The sequence below is a fragment of the Lathamus discolor genome, chromosome 3 (assembly GCF_037157495.1).
Source record: "Lathamus discolor isolate bLatDis1 chromosome 3, bLatDis1.hap1, whole genome shotgun sequence".
NCBI lineage: Eukaryota > Metazoa > Chordata > Aves > Psittaciformes > Psittacidae > Lathamus > Lathamus discolor.
In genome coordinates this window covers 101,628,938-101,652,461 of record NC_088886.1, presented here as the reverse complement: position 1 = coordinate 101,652,461, position 23,524 = coordinate 101,628,938, and the positions used below count along the sequence as shown (strand labels likewise).

Genomic DNA, 23,524 nt, shown 5'->3' with positions numbered 1-23,524 from the left:
AGAAAGGGAGATTCAACCATTTTATTTCATTTTCTAATAGAGCATATCCCTCCTTGGAGGTAAAATATGTTACTGATTAAAGAAATAACAGGAAAAATAACCGTGAGGTCACAGAAAAGGGTTGAAGATCACTGCATAGTTGTAGCAAGCCTGGACAATGAGTGACAAGGCTAGAAGTCTGCTGTAGGATCTGGAACACAGAAGCATTCTTCCTGCTCGCCGTTCACAAAGATGTAATCTATACCAGCTTCTGACACATTTTTTTTATACCAGTGCTTCTCTTTCTTCTTCTTTCGACCAGACTTCAGCTGGTGAAGTTTTCATGTTTTTATTGCTGAAGATTGAAGGCCACTATATGGCTGGAACAAGACATAAGAAAATGTATTTACAGTACTGCAGATGTTTATATAGAGGGAACTTTAGCAAACAGGAGTTGAAAATTGGTATGACTTTTAAAAATGGATTTAAAAGAACTGCTAGGAAGACTCTTACAATAAACTTAAAAAAAAATCAGTCCTTAAACATAAAATATTCTATAACTAGTGGAATAAGATTTCCTATGAGCTTATACCTGATGTTCTTCTTGTTTTCTCCCCTTGCTTCTTGTAGCTAACATGCCCATCAGCTGCTGAATGAACTCTATGAGGCTTCCTGCTGGTTCCTGACTTTTGCAAGGTAAATCTATGATGAATTGTAACTGACTTGCCTCCAGAAAGTAATTGTCTCTATTTGACTCAGCTGCTAACTAATATTTTTAGTCGAAAGTTACTTTTGTTGAATTTGAAATTGCCAAAATAGTGCCAAAAATGATTAGTGAATGGAATGCGACACACATAGGTAGACAGTGCAAATCTTGGTTTTGCTGGAAACCAGAATAAAAATGATGTTAACAAGACAACATTTTAAAGAAGGGGCATCTTGGGAAGTGTTGATTATCCTTTCCCCTGTGCTGTAAGTCAGGGCTTGCTTGTCAAAAAGAAGAGACAGGTTGTTAAAGTGTTTACTTTATCTTGCTCATCACGTATATATTTTAGTTAGGGATTAAAAGAAAATATTTAAGATACCAGAAAAACAAGATGACTTGCAGTGACTATTCCCCCAGCAGACTTTTTCCAGATTGCTCACATATGTTACTGAAACAAAGTGGCACATTTGTTGAAGTAAAAAGACACAATGCCAGAGGGCTGTAGGACACGTTGCTTCCTCCCATAAGGCTGCAGATACCTGCTGCAAGACGTACTCATCACTTTGCAGTCCCTTTCCTTAAATAATAAATGTAATCACCATCATTTCCTGGCCTACATGGCTAGGACTGCTGGGCTTTCATCTGAGCTACGGTATTGAGCAATGAGAGCTTGCTGATCACCTGCTATGTCTGTTCATGGGAACAGACATTACCCAAAACCTGGGTTTTAAATAAAATCATGGTACACATTTTATCTTGAAGGAAAAAATTATTCTTAGCAGGAATAATTTTTGAAATCCAGTTTATAGCTTATCTTCTTTTGTTGCCAGTCATCTATAATAAGTTTTAAATAATCTTGGATATAATATAGTTATTCTAATTACTGTTTGAGTAATTTCCATCAGTAATTCATGGCATAGGGTTTATTTCATTTGTGAAATTCAAACTGGCCAGGTAACTGTCTGTTTTCTGTCCAGCTAACCTCTTCAAAATGATCTCTCTACTAAATCCTGGTAAAAGTTCAAAAATATCTCTAATTGAGTGGCCCTTCATACTTGTTCATGGTATATTTTATTCACCTAGTTAAGGTACACAAGAACTATGAGCATGGTAGAAGTAAACTAATGTGTTCATGCAAATAAATATTAATGGCTAAAAATCCACCTGTGTTTTGTTGCGTCTGATCTTTTGTGTTAATAAAAATGTGAGAGGCAGAAAGAACTATAAGAATGTAAATTCATGTTAAAATAGACAAATCAAGATCTGAATGGTCTTGGGGAGATATTTCTGAGATAAATATGAGGTGCTGGGTTCTCTAAAAGCATAACTTGTTTAAATGAGGTTAGAGCAGCTGATCCAGTTGTGTCTACTTGTGTAAAATCTTCTGGTTAGTTATTGTATAGGAATGGCATACAACTATATATTTATGCCCTGCACTTAACTTTCCAAAGATATTTAGCATTAATGGGAAAAAAGTAACTACATTTCTGGTTTCTACTATCAAGTAGTATGCATTCTTTCAGTCTGTCTGTAAATACAGTACCTGTATGTAATAGGTACAAAAAAATCTGTATGTTTTGAACTTAGAAAATAAATTTATGGCCTGCTGTGATTAAAAAAACCCTGCCATTTGAAGATACTTACAGGTTTTGCACCTTAGCATTAGTCCTGGGAGAGAGGGATTGCAATAAGGCAATTATAGGTGCATGCTAAATTAATTAATCCCACAGTTTTATCACACAGCTGAAGTTTTTGAGAAATAATTTGTAGGAAAAAAAGTTTCCTCTTATTCATCCTGATATGGAATTTTCTGTTCAGTGATATGGATGAACTGCAAGCTCCTAAGTCTACTCAATACCAAAGGCGTACCAGAAATGGAAAAGTGGATGAACACCTGTAGAGTACTACAAGGGTATGGTCAAGGCATACAGAGATGCAGTTAGAAAAGCAAAAAACTCAGCTCAAATTGAAACTGGACAGAGATGTCAGTGTCCTCATTTGGCTGGGTTAATTTTCTTTCTAGTAGCTGGTGCAGTGCCATGTTTCAGCTTTAGACCGTGAACAGTGTTGATAACACACCAGTGTTTTAGCTTTTGCTCAGTAGCGCTTATCCTGATCAAGGACTTTTCAGTCTCTCATGCCAGTGAGGAGGGGCACAAGAAACAGGGAGGGAGCAGACAGGACACCTGACCCAAACTAGCCAAAGGGATATTCCATATTGCAGCACATCATGCACAGTATATAAACTGGGGAGGGATGGCCACCCAGAAGGGACCAATCACTGGTGGGTTCAGGCTGGGTATTGGTCAGTGGGTGGTGAGTAGTTGTATGGGGCATCACTTGTGTTTATTTCTTTTTTTTTTTTCTCTACCTTTGTTATTTCCCATACTGGTAGTATTGGATTGTACTTTAGCTATTCAACTGTTCTTATCTCAACCCCTGGGTTTTACACTCTTTTGATTCTCCTCCCCATCCTGCCCAGAGTGGGGAAAGGAGAGGGGCTAAGCATGCTGCTGCATGGTACTGAATTACAGATAGAAGTCTGACCTAGCTGAGAGAAAAGAATAGTTCAGATTAAGGTTTTTAACTTCTGTTTACCAGAAAAAATAAGAAAACCAGTATCATTTACATGTACTGTATATGCATATTTACAGAGGCATATGTATGTCTCTGTTTGCTGAGATCTGAACCAATTTACAATAATTGTACTTTACAAAGTAAAGGGGCTGGGCTTTTACATGGGGTTATGACATACTGGCACTTCTCCCAGCCTGCCAACATGTACAATTGAATCTCATTTCTCGTTTCTGCTCCAGCTGTAAAAAATAAGCCTTAAAAACATTTGTCGAAGTGCAAACTGATGCAGCAGAGTCTGCCCACTATTGCAACCTAAACCAGTGCCAGTAAGAGATGTGAACTGGCCCTTACATTTCAGTGGCTAACTCTGATGTTATATGATAGTAGTACAGAAGTCAGCGTTAAGTGCTGCTTTACAAAAGAGTGTGGAGGAATTCATTTTCCTCCAATTCATTTCCATGGAGATGGAGCTAGATAGCAGTACATCTCTGTCTTCTAAAAGTCATGAATAACATCCCTACGTGCTGGTGAATATTTCATCCTTCTTATACTTAATTTTTGTGTTATGAATAGACGTAAAGTCTAGATTTCTGTTTTGTTACCTTGTTAATACTCTTTCTGCATCTGCTTAGTATAAACAACATTTTTATCAGCTTTTGAATTACTCTTTGTTATAAGAAAATATTCTCTTTATCATATTCTAAATGAAACTTTTATGCCTTTTCAGCCTGCATACATTTTTTTGTTAAGGATGATACTGAAATATGAAGGAGTTCATTAAAAATTGTGATTAATTAATTTTATTTCAATAGAACTCAGAAGCTCCTGCTGAGACAGGAGACCTAGAGAACTGGGCACTGTAGGGACAACATAAAAGAGTGGGTTTCTGCTTCAAAGAGCTGAAAATTGAACAAGAAAAGACATGTTCCTCTTGGCTTCAAGGGAAACTGAATAAGGGCTTTTGTGATATTCTTGAGCAAGCAGGAAGCCCCATGTTTCATTGAAACCTTTTTTTTTCAGTCCGTGGTTTCATAAAAATATATATAATGAATGAAGCTGGATTCAATTTTCATTAAAAGAACCTCAGACTATCTGCCGCTGTGTATGCCCACAGCCTGCTCCTTTTGCTTTCTTCATTCTTCTTGTGCAGGAGCTATACAATAGCCCTGTGTTCCCTGTTCAGCAAACTTTTTCAAACAGCTATATTTGTGTCTTGTCATCATGTTTCTAATATTGAATTTTCACATTTCAAAAGCAATTTTACTTCTCATTTTTACTAGCTTTGTAGCTATGTAAAAATATTCACAACTTTCAAAGTAGTGAAGAAGAAATCGGGAAAGGAGAGAATGGCTTCCCCTCTCTCATTCACATTTCTATCAGCGCTATTAGCAAAGGAGTTAGGAAAATGTTGTACGCGAATTGCAGTAGTTAAAGATTATGCTCTCTCTTGCTGCCTTCAGCCAGTTTTCTCTCATTGTACAACAGGAAGAGAAAAAAGGAAGGAGCAGAGCTGGAGGTTATTGCCTTTGTTGATGTAAAGGCAGGGACATCTACCCTGAGAAACAGATCACCAAGCTATCAAGTTCATAAAATAAATCTTTCATTGTGCTTGGATTTAGCCTTATATGTCTGAAGTTCCTGCTCTGCATTTAGTGAGATGTCCCTCTAAGCTCTCTCCTACCAGCCTAAGAAATTAGGAAGAAGTTGAAATGAGAGGGGAAGGAGGGGCTGGGGGGGGGGGGGGGGGGGCGGTACGACACGAAACAGCCCCAGAAGGTGCCAGGCAAACTGTGAAGTGACTGATTAGTGCAGTGACTGAGCAAGTTCCACCCAACCACCCAACTTCTTTCTTCTACGAAGAAACAGCTTTGTTTCACCTTGAATGTTGTTCCCTGGTAATCTGTGAAGCTGGAGTGGAATTCAAAGCAACATTGGTCTGAGCATTAATCTAATGCCCAGTGGTTCCTTGCAACTTGCTCTGATCTCTAGTGCCTTTAATCTTTCAGTAAACTTTGATTTGATTTGTCTCTATGATACACTTCCCTAAGGAGACAGTAGACAGGAGGGAATTTGTCCAGGCCAGTTGAAGTATTGGGGGTCCTGCTTGAAGGCCATTGTGAAGGAAAAAATAGGCAGTTTATCAGACTCTCTATTTTAGCTTATGAAAAACAATTTCAAGATTTAAATCAAGCAAAACAAGTAGCTAAATCACCTTCTGAAAATGAACTACTGAACACAATCTCTCCCAAGAATTTCTGTAGACAACAATCAAGTTCCCTGTAGTTTCTCTCTGACACACAAAACTTATTTTCTGTGGAATCCGGTTAATTATACTACCTGACTCAGAAATGCCACAAGGACTACTCCTGTGTGCTCCAAAACACCTGGCTTTCAGAAGTGTAAATATCATCTCCTACTCCAAGCATGGGGTGCCACAGTCTCAAATCAGTTGTAAGGCTCGTGATGCTCAGGCAGACTAGGACTGGATGGTAAAAACCCAGGCAGCAGGACTCAGGGGAGGCGTGAGTGCAACATGAGAGCCAGCTCCTTTCCCAGACTTCTTGTCAACATCTACCTGCTTCTCCTGCTGGAAGCTGTACAACCAGGTGAAGCAACCTTTCATACGCAACTGTACCAAGCTCCAGCAGAGCTTTGTTCCATGAGAAGCAGCCCCAGCTTTCCGTCAGCTGTGTGATGTTGGCTAGTGGCAGAAACCTGGCTGTATCCCACTTCCCTTCTGTTCTGATAGCAGCTTGCATTTTACCAAGTCTAGTGAAAGCTCAGGATCAGTTGGGATCTGTTATGGGAGTCACCACTTTAATGTTTTTTCAGGAAATATAAACCAGGCAGCCTCTCGACAGCTGCTCAGCTATGCGACTTCTGAAAATATTTTAGACTATGTGATTCCCCATCCCCAAATGTTAGGAGAGTAAAAAAAATAAAAAAGGTAAATTCTTTTAAACAGAACTATGCTGCTGTGATAATTTCATAACTTTCTATTCTCATTCTGTACAATTTCAAAACAATGAGCAATTCTGTAATGGAAAATGAATTGTAATCTTTCAACGTCTTTTACATGCTTTCACTTTTTCATCTCTCCTGTATCAGGAATGTTATTATAATTGATATTTCCCATTTCTGCTGGTTGAATTTACATCTTTTTTTACAAAAAAAAAAAAAAAAAAAAAGAAGAATGGCAAAATTTCTGACTATCTCATTGATAATCACAACTGGGGTGAACCTGCTACCACTATGCCTGTGGATTATTTAGGAGATTGCACAGCAGGATGGATTGCTCTTAGCTACTATTCAAACAGCTTGGCAGCACATGAAGCATACAGATGAGCCCTTCATGCCATGCTGCACAGCACTATGCCATGTGGAGGGTTAGCAAGCCATTTCAGTACCCTCCTGAACACCTGTCTCTTTTCACCTGGGTGGCATCTCTTTTTCTTGTCATGTGGATATATCAAGGGACTCCAGTTAGCTGAACTGCCAGTAATGGTAAATTCACCAGCAAGCTTCTAATAAATAGGATAGTGCAAGAGAGGTGTCTTGATTAAATTTGAAGTGAAGGTGGAAGCAGCAGGTACATTTCAGGTACAGGTGTTTGAGGTTTGAAGAGGAAGTAAGTAGGCATGATAGGATGAGTGGATTTTATTTGTTTGTTCTTCAAATGCCTTAGATGATTCATGTTCTGCTGTTTCCAGCTTCTTGGTGTGGGCCTCAGTTTAAATTTTCATAGTACTCATCTCACCGCTTAGCTGTGTCATGTTGTGTTACCCTGTAGCACCATGCATCAAAACTTAATAATGGAAAAAACACAACAATCACTTTAAACTAATGCTGCCCCTCTTGCATTATTCAGCAAGTTACATCATGGGCTGCTGACAAAGACAATCTTGGAACTAAATTTAAAGGCATATTTAAAATATTACATATTTAAAATATTTACACATGTAAAAACGTGTGTGTATGTGTGTAAGTCATTTCAGTGCTCTTTTCTGTGCACTCTTGGGAGAAAAGAGTCCTTATTCAGTACCTGAATAAAAGGACGAGGGAGCAGGCAGAAATGTGAATTAGTGAAGAATTAGTTTATGCACACAATATACAACTTTAAACTCTGCTCCTTTCATTTTAGGAAGGTCTGTATCAACTTTATGATTAATATTGCTTTATTTTACAACTGTAATTAGTAATATGTAGTGACATGTAGTGACAGGACAAGACAGAATGGCTTTGGGCAGACAGAAGGGAGATTTAGATTAGATGTTAGGAAAAAAATCTTCACTGTGAGGGTGGTGAGACACTGGAACAGGTTATGCAGAGAAGCTGTGAATGCCCCATACCTTGCAGTGCTGCAGGCCAGGTTGGATAGGGCTTTGAGCAACCTGTTCTAGTGGAAGGTGTCCCTTAAAGATGATCTTTAAGGTCCCTTCCAACTCTATCCATCATTCTGTGATTCTGTGATAGCATTCTACCTTAATAAAGTTAAGAAAAGGAGGGAGATTGTCTTGGTGCATAGTGCAGTGGTTTGATGATGAGTTAAAGCAAGAATGTACTATTATTGCACAGTGACATATTTACACTTAGTTGGTGTCCTGATTTAGGAAAACAGCAAGACAATATTAGTGGCTTTTTCTTTCTTCACATAAATGCTGGGAGAACTAGTATGAATGGCAGAATTTGGCAAAATATTGAGCATGTAAATGAGCACAATAATAAAATAAACAGGCAAGCTGATCACAGTATGGAGTCATATTGATCATTGACTTGACATGTGTGGGTTTAGTGCTAATTATTTATGGTATTTCACACTGTGATAATGAATATTCTTCGGTATGCTTTAGAAGGCTAATAAAGTTCTACTGCCAGATTCTGACACCTTTATTTTTAATTATCTATCAGTTATCATGTACACGGCCCCACAGAGATATGGGAGTATCTCTGAGCATACTGGGAAAGAAAAACAGACTTTGGCTTTTTGAAAAAAAGCAAAAAATATTGGACATATACATGACAGAGGACAATCTGGATTAATGAAAGCATTTGCACTGATGTTCTATGGAAGCAAAAAATATATCCATTTTGTTTTCAAGAGGTGTCTTGCTGAAAAAGGTTATCAAAGAGAACTCCAGCAGAGGACACAAAAGCATTTAGAAAAGGCACAATGAATTTTGACTGCCTTTGAATCTATTTATCAAAGCCATTGGTGTTCCCATCTTGACGCAGGTGGAACAATAATAAATATCGAACAAAGCAACTCAATCTGTATTCAGAGCATTTCAATACATGGAAAGTTAAATGAAAAAAGAAAGCAAGCTTGCAGAGTCAGACCTATTGACTCCTGTTACTTCTGTTCCTCGTTGAAAACGCATGGTGGATAGAGCACAAAAATCTGCAAGATATTTACGTTACTGCAATTAACATATAATATGAAACATGTTCAGTAATATGAATTTATTGTTTAACTGAATCAGTGACCTTTTACATCATAGGAAATAATTCAGCCATAAACCTTTTAGCACTTTTTTTTCCTTTTTAAGTAACTAACTTTACTTGCCAGTTTTCAGGCTCTGTGGAGCTGTATTATTTCCCTAATGGCCATTTATCCCTGTAAGAGGGGCTTTGTGCCAAAAATGGGCCCCTGATACAAACCTGCCCTTCTGTGGAGGACAGTAATGGGAAGACACCACATTGAAGTTGAGTCCTCTCTTGAACAGGTGATATGGCACCAGCAGCGTTTTCTCTCTGTTCTCATTCATGGTCATTTAAAGATCATAGTGTCTGCACAGCCTTCCTCCTTTGGAGTTTTCACCCACTGTCTCCATGATGCTTAAAGAAAATCACTGGAGAGAATTTCACCTTGCTCAGCCAGAGTGGCAGCTGAGGCTGAAGCCTGCCAGACACTCATCAGAGACTATTCTAATGAACCGTTCTTCAGAGGCAGGCTAGGTTTTGTGTAATTCCTACTTCAACTAGAAATCCAAAGCAAGTCCTTGATGATATAAAGGAAAAACAAATAAACAAAATCAGAACATGTTTGGTCATTATAAAATGCAGTTAAACAGCTGAAGGACATCACAAGATAACAGAAAATATATCTGATTCTCTTTGTTGCTGTTGTTTGAAAAACAAAACAAAACCTCAACTCAAAAAAAAAAAAAAAAGAAAAAAAAATTAAGACCCCAAAGCTAACTTAGTCCAAAATAGCAGTGGATGTGTCTTCTGGTCAGATCTAAAGTGCTCAGAGTCTAACGGCAGAAACCTGATCACCTTCATTGCCTCTTCTGGATTTTGGGTCAAATCATCCCGTATACATGAGTCTTTTATATCTCTGTGATTGGTGCCTTGCAGCAGATGTTACAAATTCAGTATTTCTCTCTTCTTTTGAAATTTTCAAGCCTTACAGGTTTTGTCTGATTTCACCTGAGAATTCAACAAACAACTTGGCACATCACTGTTTGCTTTTGGTCATTTGATCTGTCCTTTGGGCAGTCGTGCAGGCATTTTTCATTTCAGATATCCTCATTCACAGTGTGCTGCAGCAGTTTCCCAGAGATGGTTCAGACCCTTAGAGCAAAGCAAAGAAGTGGATTTTAATTTTGAGTTGCAGCTGCTGTTGTCAAAGTTCAGTGCATTAAGCATGGATTTTGTTTTCATTGCTCTCTCCTAACACCAGGAACTACATTAACTACAAAATACATGTGCTTAAAGTAAGCAAAATAATGGAGAAATATATTGTTCTTGTTATTTGAAATGTTACATGAGATCCTGGGTTCAATTCAGTAGCACAATGAAACCAAACTGCAGTTTTCACAAAGGCATAGTTTCAGATGCTTAAAGTGCACAGATAAAATTTTCATTTCTTTTCTTGTGTTGTTGCTTCGCAGCAACACAACAAACAACTGCCTCCATGTTGCAGAAATGAAAATCACTGCCTCCTTTTAGCTGCCTTTGGTTTCGTGGGAGCTCAGCAAGTAGGATTTGATGATTCCCCCTTGTTTGCAGCCATAACCCCTCTGTTCGATTTTATATGCTTTGTATCATATATGCTTTGTATCATCTTTTACCCACCTATTTTCTCAGCTGAAAAGCCATTACACTGCAACCAGCTGCAGTACTAAACTGTAACTTGAATAATATCATATGGGAAATGGAATGAGTTGCTCACACTATATATAAAGGATGGTTTGGACATTGAACATATGTTAAGGTATAACTTCTCCAGCTGCCTAACACAGAAAGAAAAGGGCAGTGTTGCTCACCCTCGTGACTGTCATGAATAAAGGTGTGCAGGCTATAGTTTCAGTCTCTCTCTTTTCTCATCCCCCCTATATTGCTTCTGTTTCCGTTGGTAAAATTTTCATCTTTTCTACTCTGCTTTCTGTGGGGTTTTTTTCACCCTTTTCATTCTCTGTCTGTGTTATTGAATAGGTGAGACAATACCCAAGACAATTTCACTGCCTGGCTGGAAGAAAGGAAGACAGAAGATTGGTGTTGCTATGGAGCAATGTTAAGGTTACTTCAATCCCTTCAGTATATTTTGGTTGCAAAAGGGTTGCAGGAGGAAGTGTTTTTCAGAAGCTGCAATAATCCTATTATTTCTTCTTTTTTTCCACCCTTGACGTTAAAATGCAAATTCTCTAGGAAAAAAAAAAAAACCAACAAAAAAACGAAACCAAACAAAAAAAAACAACAAAACCAAAAACCAACCAAAACCAACAACAAACAAAAAGAAACAAACATTAAAAAAGCAATAATGTAAACTGTTGTAAAGTTTATCCTGTATGTCTGATTGTTGTGTTCCAGAGACATAATCACTACAGACCTTTCTGTGGTCATATACATTGATACCTATACATCAGTGTGTTTGAACCTTTACAAGTATTTATTATACTATATATTTTGTGCATGCCCATAAAAAGTTCAGTGTATTCATGGAGAGCCAAGTTCACAGCAAACAGCTGGAGATCCCTCTCATATGCTGCCCAAAGGCCATTTGTGGCCTTGCTACAAATGGCTGTAGAGTTTTAAGAGAACAGCAAGTTGGGGCTAAGAAATTTGACTGCATGTAGAGTGACCTTGGGTCACCTTTCTCTGCCCCATGTTTTATAAGAGCACACAGCAGCCCACACTGATTTTGTCCAAGTTTTTCCAACCTGGATGACTTGAACAGTCTTCTATAGCATGTCGGTGAGGCCCCTGTGCAGGCTGAGAGTGACCTCGTCCCCAGGTGAGCCAAGATGTCTCATTTGTTCATTCATGCATCATCTGCAGGAAGCAAATTTGGCCCTTCACTTTCTCATTGCTGACACTGTAACAACAAGCGATGGCAACCTGAGCAGAACAATGCTGAACAAGCAGACTGCTGACAGGCATTCAACTGGCTGACTCTAAGTTAAAAGTAAAGCCATCTCTGTGACTAGAACTGTAATACAGAGCAAAAGGCTACTACTACCATTCATCTCCAGTGGCCATACTTAAGAGATTAATACTATGGAAACCTTTTTGAAATTTAAAGTGACATCCTGAATGTTCAGTCTTGGAATCTCATGCAATTACAGATCTAAATCCTGTTAGCAGTGGGTTCCTATGTTGCAAAAACAAGAATTATATAACTATTTGAGAAACTGGCTGCAAATAGTAAAATGGATATTATCATATTACCATGCAGTGATTTGTAATCAAACTGTTGTTCTTTTTGTGACTTGTTAAAGAGGATTTCATGGCATCAAACCAGTTCCTAATAAGCAGATGTTCATGATACAGAAGAGAAAACATTTTTTGCACTTGGAACCCTTTTTGGAATTCTCACTCCAAAAGCCAAGGAAATTAATACAGAAAGCAGAAGAATACAAATAGAGCTGTGACCCTCACTAGTTCCTCTACTATTTCTGAAGTAAATTGTCAACATAGGGTAGCTCTGCAAAGTTTCTCAAGTTGTGTTAAGAGAGTATCCACGCCTCTGCCTTGTGCAGCTCATGTTCACGGCTAGGTTCATAGTCTTATCAATAAACATAAATCAGCTTGAAATATCAGTTAGAAATCAATTAACCCAATCATTAGTTAAATAAGTTGTGAAGTTTGACCAAATATGAAAAGGTCCTGAATGACAGACTGTCTCCACTTACTTGCCAAATTGCACAAAGTGTAGATAGAAATTGTACTTCAGATTTCAGTGAGTCAGACAGTTGCAAGAGGTTTTGAAGCACCTTGAAATTTATTTTGATTTTGACATTTCCATGTCCGTCTCTTCCATGTTCATCTCTGCCTCTTGGAAGACAGACACAGGGACTGTGAGAATGAAGACCTTAGGCCCACTGTAGGAGGGGATCTAGTTCGAGATCATCTTAAGAACCTGAATGTGCATAAGTCCATGGGACCTGATGAAATCCATCCGCAGGTCCTGAAGGAGCTGACAAAGGAAGTTGCTAAGCCACTGGCCATCATATTTGAAAAATCATGGCAGTCAGGTGAAGTTCCCAACGACTGGAAAAAGGGAAATATAACCCCCATTTTCAAGAAGGGGAAAATGGATGACCCGGGGAATTACAGACCAGTCAGTCTCACCTCTGTGCCTGGCAAAATCTTGGAGCACATTCTCCTGGAAGGAACGCTAAAGCACATGAAAAACAACAAGGTGCTTGGTGACAGCCAGCATGGCTTCACTAAGGGGAAATCCTGCCTGACCAATTTGGTGGCCTCCTAGGATGGGACTACAGAGCTGATGGACAGGGGTAGAGCAGTTGTTGTCATCTACCTGGACTTGTGCAAAGCGTTCGACACTGTCCCACACGACATCCTGGTCTCTAAATTGGAGAGACATCAATTTGATAGATGGACCACTCGGTGGATAAAGAACTGTCTGGATGGCTGCATGCAAAGAGATGTGGTCAATGACTCAATGTCCAGCTGGAGATCAGTAACTAGTGGTGTCCCTCAGGGATCAGTGTTGGGACCAGTCTTGTTCAACATCTTTGTCCGTGACATGAACAGTGGGATTGAGTGCACCCTCAGCAAGTTTGCTGATGACACTAAGCTGTGTGGTTCAGTTGATACACTGGAGGGAAGGAATGCCATCCAGAGGAACCTCGACATGCTTATGAAGTGGGCTGATGCCAACCTCATGAAGTTTAACCATGCCAGGTGCAAGTTCCTACAGCTGGGTCAGAGCAATCCCAGGCATAGCTACAGGCTGGGCAAAGAAGAGATTCAGAGTAGTCCTGTGGAGAAGGACTTGGGGGTTTTGGTCAGCGAGAAACTTAACATGAGCCAGCAGTGTGCACTCGCAGCCCAGAAAACCAACCGTATCCTGGGCTGTGTCAAAAGCAGCGTGACCAGTAGGTCAAAGGAGGTGATCCTGCCCCTCTACTCTGCATTTATGAGATCTCACCCAGAGTTTTGTGTGCAGTTCTGGTGTCCTCAACATAAAAAGGACATGGAACTGTCTCAACAAGCCCGGAGGAGGGCCACGAGGACGATCAGGGGACTGGAGCACCTCCCGTATGAAGACAGGCTGAGAAAGTTGAGGCTGTTCAGCCTGGAGAAGAGAAGGCTGCGTGGAGACCTCATAGCAGCCTTCCAGTATCTGAAGGAGCCTATAAGGATGCTGGGGAGGGATTCTTCATTAGGGACTGTAGTGACAGGACAAGGGGTAATGGGTTCAAACTTAAACAGGGGAAGTTTAGATTGGGTATAAGGAGGAAGTTTTTTTACTGTGAGGGTGGTGAGGCACTGGGATGAGTTGGCCAGGGAAGTTGTGAGTGCTTCATCCCTGGCAGTGTTCAAGGCCAGGTTGGGCAGAGCCTTGGGTGACATGGTTTAGTGGAAGGGTGGAACTTGATTATCTTAAGGTCCTTTCCAACCCTAACTATTCTATTATTCTAAATATGAAAGAACATTCCCTCCTTAAGTGTTCAAAAGCATTTTTGAAAGACTCCATTTTCATATCTTTATTTATCTCTTTCTTCTTATTTTTTTTTTCCCTGAAACACTTCAGAAGCACTGCATAACTAAAAAGCACTTCAAGGCCATAACTGACTATAAAGTCACCTCAGCAATGTATGGACTTACTGTGAGATGACTGCATGAGAACTTTCAATGAATAACATCATCTCTCTTCACTTGCTTTTATGTCATTTTCCAGAGATGAAAGTCTGAATGCTCTTATTTTAATCCATTCCTGAGGTTTGCTTTAATTCTGTCTGATCAATATGTGCACATCCTGCAGAAATCTGTTAGCACAGAGAAATTCCTCACTTTCTTACTAGCTAATATAGACAATTGCAACTGTAAACCAATTTGGATGACATGAAACTGCAGAGATGTGAGCAGAAGCTGAGCATCCACTAAACTTCCATACTTACTCTGAACTGATTCGGCTGAAATGCAGATGCAAGCAATTAGAAAACGGATATACAGGCTTAGCATCTTGATTTAATTCCCATTCAGTTTTGCCTAGCTACAGAGCATGGACAGACAGATGGAGTATGAAGGATGCCTCTTTACTACCTTCTGAAAAAATTGTTAGTTATTCATCTGAATGATTGGTTTAATGTGGTTTTGGATTAAAGTCTCATGACATGTAAGTTCAACACTGAGAATCTGATGCCCCAAAATACTAATGTTCAGGTTTTCAGTGCAGCCCAAAGCAGAAGTTTATAAACTTTTCAAACCTGATTTATGGCACCTTGGGATCAGGATTTGCGTTATACAAACAAGTTTTGGAAGCCTGACTTCACAAATAGTGAGATACCCAGAAAAGACCAGGGAATTAAAATATTCAAGTAGTTTTTACATAGAATAAACAGCAGAAAATCAAAATTGTGGTATGCTGCAATTGTCTCAACTATAATCCCTCATCATGAGGCTGATGATGCATGGAGAGAGTTAGGAACTGCATAATGCAGGAATTGAGAAGGAATAGTGTTCACTTACATGTAAGGTTGACAAAACCTGCACAAAATCTTAGAGAGTAAAAAACGGGTCAATGCTATCTTTTAATTCTTAATTTTTTTAGATATTTTCTCACCAAGTTAATAACACAGGCTCAAGTTTAAATAGTGAAATGTAAAGCCACAGTGCATTATTAAGCCTGGCAAAAATTATGGTGATTTGCTTCATGCTTTATGGCATTTTGCAGTTCAGACTGACGTTTTACATCAGTAAAAATGTTTTGCTCTCTGCCTGAAATATCTAGAACACTGTACTTATAGATAACAAAGGACTTTTGTTTAAGCTGCATATGTACTATGAACACGTACAGTCAACTTGTGCTTAACAAGTCATCTTCACATGCTATGGAAAGATAATCTAGGCCACAAAATGAACACTGCTTTTTTCCTCACATTTAAGCTCATCTTTGCATTCTCAAATCTTTCCTTTTCACTATAGTATGTAACATCACTAATAACAAATTGAATGTGCAGTTGTTATCATTAATGGGTCACTATTTTGCTACTAGGAATGTATGACTAAAAACTGAGGGTGAAGAAATACAAAAACATCAGATGGTTCTAAAGGCTTTTGCAATGTGGGCCACTCTTCCAAACACCGTATGTTCAATATCATCTGCACTCACAAAAATATTTCAGATATATCAGAAGCTATCTCCAAGCTAGGTTTGCAGTACTGATGCTGTACTTTACATTGATATTACCATGGAAAAATATAAGTTTGGAGGCAAAAGAGCAGTTCAAGATCTCAGCAGATTATACATAATCCTTTTCTTTTCCCTTCCCCGTTCTTTCATTTTCCTGGTCAAGACTGTGATTTTTAATCCTACTGTGGAGCCTGTGGCAAAAGACACCCTAGGTGGAAACCAAAGGTGTACATCTACTTGACAAGAATAAAGATAGCCCTGATCATATTGCCCATGAAACCTCAAAACTCTCATGAGATATTCATATAACTGTTATGTAATATTTAATTTGCAATCCACTGAGATCATGCATGACCCTAGAAATAGTCAAACAAAAAGGTTACTCTTCATATATTTGATTTTTTTTACAGTACTATGCAATTATAATTTATTTTGACCTGATAATCTAGTGCTACACAATGGTAGCAAATACATTGTAACAATCTTGGTAGTACAATTCATAAAAACACATCTTCCAATAAAAATGTTGTATATGCATGTGTGAAGAAAGGAACATCGGGGTGAAGGGAAGACGCTGGGGAGTTAATGAAAACTTTTCTAACTGGAGTAAAAAAACAATAATTCTAGACATAGATGACAAATAGATTTCCACAGTCATCCCCCTCTTGCTCTTTCATCACTTGAACTCTACAAAACTGCATGATAGAAGTTTTATATAATACATGTGAGAAAAATCCTGACTGAGCAGTCTGCTCTGTTGCTGTGTGGCTGCTGTTGTAATTCAACAGCTTTTCTTCACAATTCGGATTGTTCCTTTAACAATACAATAATTTTTTATTCTAACAAAAATGCAGTTTCATAAGGCAGAATAATTAAATTATATTCTTTTTTATTCTATATCTTACAAGCTCAATTGGAATTATCCCAGGTTTAGATTTGTTGCTTGTTAACATTTACCCGAGCCTCCTTTATGGTACCATACAAGTGAACTTTAGCTTGAGTGTCTTCCTGCCGTATGACACTCATCCTAATCATCAAAACTGAATATTAATATTTCCATGGTTTTTTTTCCTCATAAGGGTCAATATGCCTTAAAAATGAGAAGTATCTATCTTTATGCATGTTTAACAGCTGGAAAACGGAAATCAGAAAGGAAAAGTTTTACCTGTGGTCACTGGGTGAATTGCAGAGAGTTTGGAATGAGCCCCTATTCTTTTAAAGTAGTACAAAGACTTAAGGAGATCAGGGCTGTGTTGTACAGACACAACTATCATAATTCTAGCTAGTGTGGGCACTTCTTGCAGGGCACACCATCATCAGTGGGAAGCCCTTCTGTGAATTACTTCACATGCATTTCCCACTCATATGAATTAAAAAAAAATGTGTAACTATGAGTATTATTTGCAGACCTGGTTACAGAATGGAAAAGCATCAAAATATGCCAAGTAGAATAGAAGGAGATATGCAGGTAAAATAAAATAAAATTAAATTAAATTAAATTAAATAAAGAAAAGAAAAAATAAAACAAAATAAAAAACATTATAGCAAAAATTTAAAAATAAATTCAGATGATTTATTTATATTTGTTATTGTTCTTTAATGTTTCACAGTTCACCTTGTGTCCTTAACATAGATACATACATGCTTAAGTGCCACTGAGTGGAAAGCTGCATTGGATATCACTGTATTCTCTTGTTTCCAGCCAGTAGAGAAAGATAACAATCACTTTTATATTATTTACTTAATGGTTGTTCTTAAATATAATTATTTATTAATAAATTTGAACTATAATAATAGCACTAATCCTCATACAATTATGAAAATTAACGCTGTAAACCTTGGGAGATGGGCAATCGCACTTACAGTGTTTAACATTCATGAGAAATATCTTTGTTTGGAATTAACATCAGTACAGACAATGTGAGAGCAGCAGTCAAAAATGCCTGGTACTCTGAATGCCAGTGCTCCCTTCTGTGCAGGATGCTGATTTAAGATTTGCCAGTGCTTGGCTTCATGTGTGAACTTTCTTACCAAAAATGGGACATCTGGAAGAAGATGTTTAATCTTAGTTGAGATATTACCTCTGGTAAAATAGAAGAGAAAAAGTTCTAGCTCAGTCAGAACTGATTGTGAAGTGAAAGAAAATGATGGAGGGTAGCTTATTCAGGGCTTTCTCACAAATGTATATATTAAAAACCAACCGTAAGAATAATAAAAAAGAGAGGGAGGCAGTCTGTTCCAAAATGGAGGGAGCAATGGAAGAGGAAATAATATTGTGCTTTGCATTTGAATCCTGATATCATCAGGATTCATAAGGAGTAAATCCTTGGTCATTAACTTTTATGAAGTGCTGATTTCCCTTTTGGCTTCCACCAGTCTATCAGCCCTGCAGCAAGGGCTGTATTTCTGCACACAGCTGAGCCAAGTAATTGCTTAGTATGATCCTTGAGTACAACATTTTCTCGCAACCAACCTCTCGTCATCTACCTAATAGCTTTGAGACAGCCTCGGTCTGTCTGACTGAATGACCACTAATGACCCAACTGTTCTTAGGAAGACATAGCATGTTTTTCTGCCAAGACTTGAAGTGGTTCTGTTATGTTTAGTACTCATTGGGTGTACGATGTAGTGTAAAGCCAGAACAAAGCAGCCAGCTGTTTTCAAAGCCATCTTTCTCCCCACTGCCTGCCCTGTGTATATAGCCTCTTTATTCATTACAAATTACCTGGAGCTTGTGTCTGCGGCACTCTGTAAACTGTAAACCAGGACTGATGACGCTCTCTATGGCCATTTTAAATAGTTATTGTGCTGGTTTCAGAAAATAAATGAGTTCTGACATTAAGAAACTTTGACTATCATGTGCTATGTCTTTTTGACTTTTTACAGGAGAGTACAGGTGGGTCTGAAGACTGAAGTGTAGTGATATAAAACATAACTTCTTTCACAACTTCACAATTATTTCACACTTCACAACTTATTGAATATAGGCTCTAAAGTATAAAAAAAAAAAAAAAAAGAAAAAGGGGGTTATGCTGTGTGCTATATACAGGAAAAGAAGAGGATATCCCTGTAAACCACATTTTACAGAGAAGGGTTTTCAACACCTAAGTGACTAAGGTACAGAGAAAGAATATGACATGTTAACACAGGCTCAATGAAAAAAACACCATCAAAAAACACACAAAATGGTATTCATCTGACAACTGTCGAAAGGAATGTGGATCTGTGTAGGGGACCTCCTATGTTATCACAAATTAGTGGTGCAAGGGAGTATCCAAGGAAGGCAGAGTTTCCTAGAAAGGAAGTCTGGGATTGTCCAAAGTACTTGCATAACTTTAAAAGACTTTTAGAAAGTCACCTTTCTTTCTTTTTGTCATACCAGGAGGTTTAAAATCACACTTGGATGACAACTAGTATTACAAATGTTAGAAACAGAAGAAGAGTTGAAAATAAGAAAGCCATCCTTGCAGCTAGAGTACACAGAAGTGTTTTGAATATTCAGCACTTAACATGGAACTTTAACTGAACAATTTTCTTTCAGCAAAAATCATCAGTAGTTTTTCATCAAACGTGGTAGAGAAACATGGATTAAAAAATAGATTGAGCAAATATATGGATAGCTTTATAAAAAGATATTTTTACTTAAGTGTCTACTCTAGAAAAAAAAAATGGGAGAAACAAGACAAGGCTATGTTTTCATGGTCCAGAAATAAAAGCCATGGAAAGATTTTGTATTTTTTTTTTTTTTTAACGTAAATAAATTTTGTCCTTCACACTTTTTTTTGGTTTTTTAGCACTTTAATTAGGTATTCTTTTTTCAGTTTCTCCTTGAAGAATAAATAAGAAAAAAATGTGCCTTTTTAAGACAGCACTATTTTTGCATCATAAGTGCTAAATTTGCTTCTGCAGCCTGAATGCTAAATTTTTGTGCTGAAAGTCAGTGGGCTTTATGAATTCCAGAAATAAATAGGGGAGCAAAAATAAAAGGTGCAGTAAGACTTAAGTGAAATGAAAAATTTTCCCAGTGATACATTACATGGAGCCTTCCACAAAACTTAAAACACAATATGAACCAGTTCATACTCATTCTGTACTATTTGAGTGTGCCATTTCTGTGTCTGTTTTGATAGATGTTACTGTACATGACCAGCACATCATGCTCACTTTCTTTAATACTGCCAGGCCACTGTATCTATGTTTTCATGCAGTAGAGCAAGTTTTGGAATGCACCAGTATATGTAAAAATGTTTCTCTTTCTAAGAAGGTATTTCTTCAGGCTGTATCAGACTGTTTCCTAGAAAAGATTAAATTCATCTCCTGCTTCTGCTGAAGACCTCAAAGTCAAAAGCCCTTCAGGAAAGGGGGGTTCTTCTGTAACATCCTTCACCAGGAAACTTAGCACCTTTTATTTTATTTCTCTTTGCAACACTGCCCTCACACGCAGTTTCTCCTACCCAAACACTTGCTGTCAAGGAGCAGCAGCCACAAAAGTGTTTCTCTGAAAAAAATGGATATCTCTTTTTTGAACAGAGAAGGAATTCAATGATGCTAATAACTCTTCTGCAGAAGGGAGAAGCTGATATTTTGGTAAACGTTCCCCTTTGACATGAACTTTTTCCCTCTCTTATGGTAGGGGGATTGTTTATATATAATAAGGAAAAACTCCCATTTCCATTTATTCAAAAAGAAAAATATAAAAAAATCCCTCTGTGGTCCATCAGAGCTGAAAATACACTGAGCTGGCTGCTCTGGGTATTTATCAAACTTCAAGTGCCCATGACTCATTCCTTGATTACAAAAGAAAAAATAATAACTTTCAAATTTGCTACATGAGAGACTGAAACAGAGTTCTCAATGCTACTGCATGGCAGAAGAAAGAAAAAATGGAAAGGCTATACCAACTCTAGTACAAAATGGGGTTCTGTTTTACTTCTCTAGCATTCATGTTTTAAAAAAATCTTATCTACTTTAAAGAGGAGGAATTTGAAATTAGCTCTGCATGCACTTCATAAGACTCATCATCAGAAAGAGAATGAATACTTTATGTGCTGAGCGTAGTGGATGCAGAAACAAAGATGTTATCAATAGGTGTTATTTGGAATACATATGGAAAGAACAAAATGTATGATAGCACTCTTTCATTCTGATTCTGGTAAGGATGAGGAAGAAAGAGATTTGGTGCAAATTTTTCCCACTCCCAAAGTGGGAAATTAGGAAGAAAGGTAACAGCTGTGCCAGGGAGTAGGTTCTCTTTAAATGCAGTCATCCAAGCAGAGTACCCCTATGTGAAATGCAGTGTGGGTAAGATGGGGCTATGCTTGGTTTCAGGCTTTGCTTCTTGCACTTGTTGCATCTATTCTTTTTTAGCATTTGCACAAATATCTCTTTCATTTGCTGCAGTCAATGAAACCTGAATCTCCTCTTCTGACTGAGGACTTGTTGCAATTGTGATCTTCAGCTGCTTGCAAGCTATGGACAAAATCTGTAAGTACCTCAAAATGTCCAAATATCAGCAAATAACAAATGCAACAATTTAGTTAGATTCAAGATATTAAGAATTCAGGGAGAATGTACAAGAGCATGAGAGGGTTGTTGTTTAGAACAAAAAATAAGTGAATGGGAGTAATGTATTTAAATGTGGGGCAGCCCATACTCTAGTGAGTGGATATGCCTTATGACCAACGCCTGAGCCTGCTCTTGTGAATATATCCATGGTTGTTTACCTACACGTGAGATGATCCCAGTACAAATTTCCAGCAGTCAGGCAGATAAGTCTAAAAAGCAATGCCCTAATAGAAGTATAATGCAGATTTACTTATAGTCTTTGTTCAACCATTCATTCATTGCAGCAGGAAACACTTGCCTGAGAAAGCAGAGGGATCTAAATGGAAAAAAAAAGAAAAATGAGGGTTTCAGACTTTAAGAAAAAGAGTGTCCTATGTCTTATGCACTACTTACCCGTTTTTGGCTTTCTGGGAGAATTATGAAGGCTGATTACTCAACAATCAGTTCTTAAGGGAGTTAATAAGCAACAAGTAGCATGATGATCAACTGTTTCTGTATTTTATGGCTGCTTGCCTCATAGTGCCAAGCTCTTCAGTGGCATCCGACAGTCCACCGCATTGAGCTCACGGGACCCTGGCCTCAGAGAGGCTGAGCTGGGTTATTGAGCAAGGGTGCTGTATAATGTCCCTGGTCTGTTTGGGTATGGGAGCTTATGGATGGCTGTACTTTGATCAGTTGCTTTGGGAGCACAGGTGACATGAACCACCTCAAAATAGGTTAAAGTGACTCCTCTTCTGGATAGGCATGGCTGTGATGTAGTTTGGCTTTCCTGTGAAGCCTTGGACCTGTTCAAATTAAATAGAGAGGGCAGATGTAACATTTATGGAGTGAGAAAACATGTTAATGATAATGTATTGAGTTTCTTTTTTCCTTTTTTTAAAAGAAAGTGTTCTTGATATTTTGCAGTGCATGGTCATGGGGATTGCAGCCTGCTCCTTCTGTTAGAAGAATGGGAAAGGAGACATGAACAGGGAGCAAGATTGTCTGTTTAGTGGTGTTAATACTGTCCATGATCTTGGATAACGTCTATAACAGATTAGCCCAGGGAGATAGGAAGGACTGAAAGGAAAAGAGGGACTGAAGTCTCTTCTCACTTCAGCCTATTTACTGAAAATCTGACTCTTTACCTATTCTTCTGTCTTTTGATTTTTAAGTAATTCAACTCTAATAGACAATATGATACAGTTTTGATACAGAACCTGTTACATAAGATACCATGCCTCTAGTATTCAAAATAAATAATTTCTGTAGCATTTCAGAGTAAAATGTAGTCAATGTGAAGAGTAAACTGAAAAAATAATTAAAAAAAAATATGATTCCGGTCTAGCTTTTTCCATGCTTGTTTCAAAGTCTGTTGTCATAGCTACTGCAGCATAAGCTGGCTCAGTACGTTCCCTCTTTTTTAAAGACACATTCACATTTTTAAGAAAACTGAAGTAACTAAGCAAATATCTGGGAGGAGGGGACAGAAATCAAAGTTGTTCTTGTGCATACATATTTTTATCATGAGCTGTTATTTGGATCAGGAATATTCAGCCTTTATCAGCTAAAATCTGTTTGTTCTTCAAGGCCAAAGAAACAGGAAATAATTAGATGCATATTATAGAATCCTAGAATAGTTACGATTGGAAAGGACCTCAAGATCATCTAGTTCCAACCACCCTGCCGTGGGCAGGGACACCTCACACTAAACCATGTCACCCAAAGTTCTATCCAACCTGGCCTTGAACACTGTCAGGGATAGAGCATTCACAGCTTCCCTAGGCAACTCATCCCAGTGCCTCACCACCATCGCAGTAAAGAACTTCCTTCTTATATCCAGTCTAAACTTCCCCTGTTTAAGTTTTAACCTGTTACCACTTGTACTATCACTACAGTCCCTAATGAAGAGTCCCTCCCCAGCATCCTTATAGGCCCCCTTCAGATACTGGAAGGCTGCTAGGAGGTCCCCACACAGCCTTCTCTTCTCCAGGCTGAACAGCCCCAACTTTCTCAGCCTGTCTTCATATGGGAGGTGCTCCAGTCCTCTGATTGTCCTCGTGGCCCTCCTCCAGGCTTGTTGAGGCAGTTCCATGTCCTTTTTATGTTGAGGA

The 23,524-nt window shown here is 38.4% G+C and overlaps 1 long non-coding RNA gene across 1 annotated transcript; it reads left to right on the top strand.

Moving 5' to 3' along the window:
• The first annotated feature begins 227 nt into the window (after positions 1-227).
• On the top strand, positions 228-22,757 carry LOC136011158 (uncharacterized). The gene is made up of 4 exons (XR_010611242.1): positions 228-443; positions 610-675; positions 21,267-21,350; positions 22,338-22,757. It is a non-coding gene; the product is annotated as an uncharacterized LOC136011158 (long non-coding RNA).
• Positions 22,758-23,524: the final 767 nt, after the last annotated feature.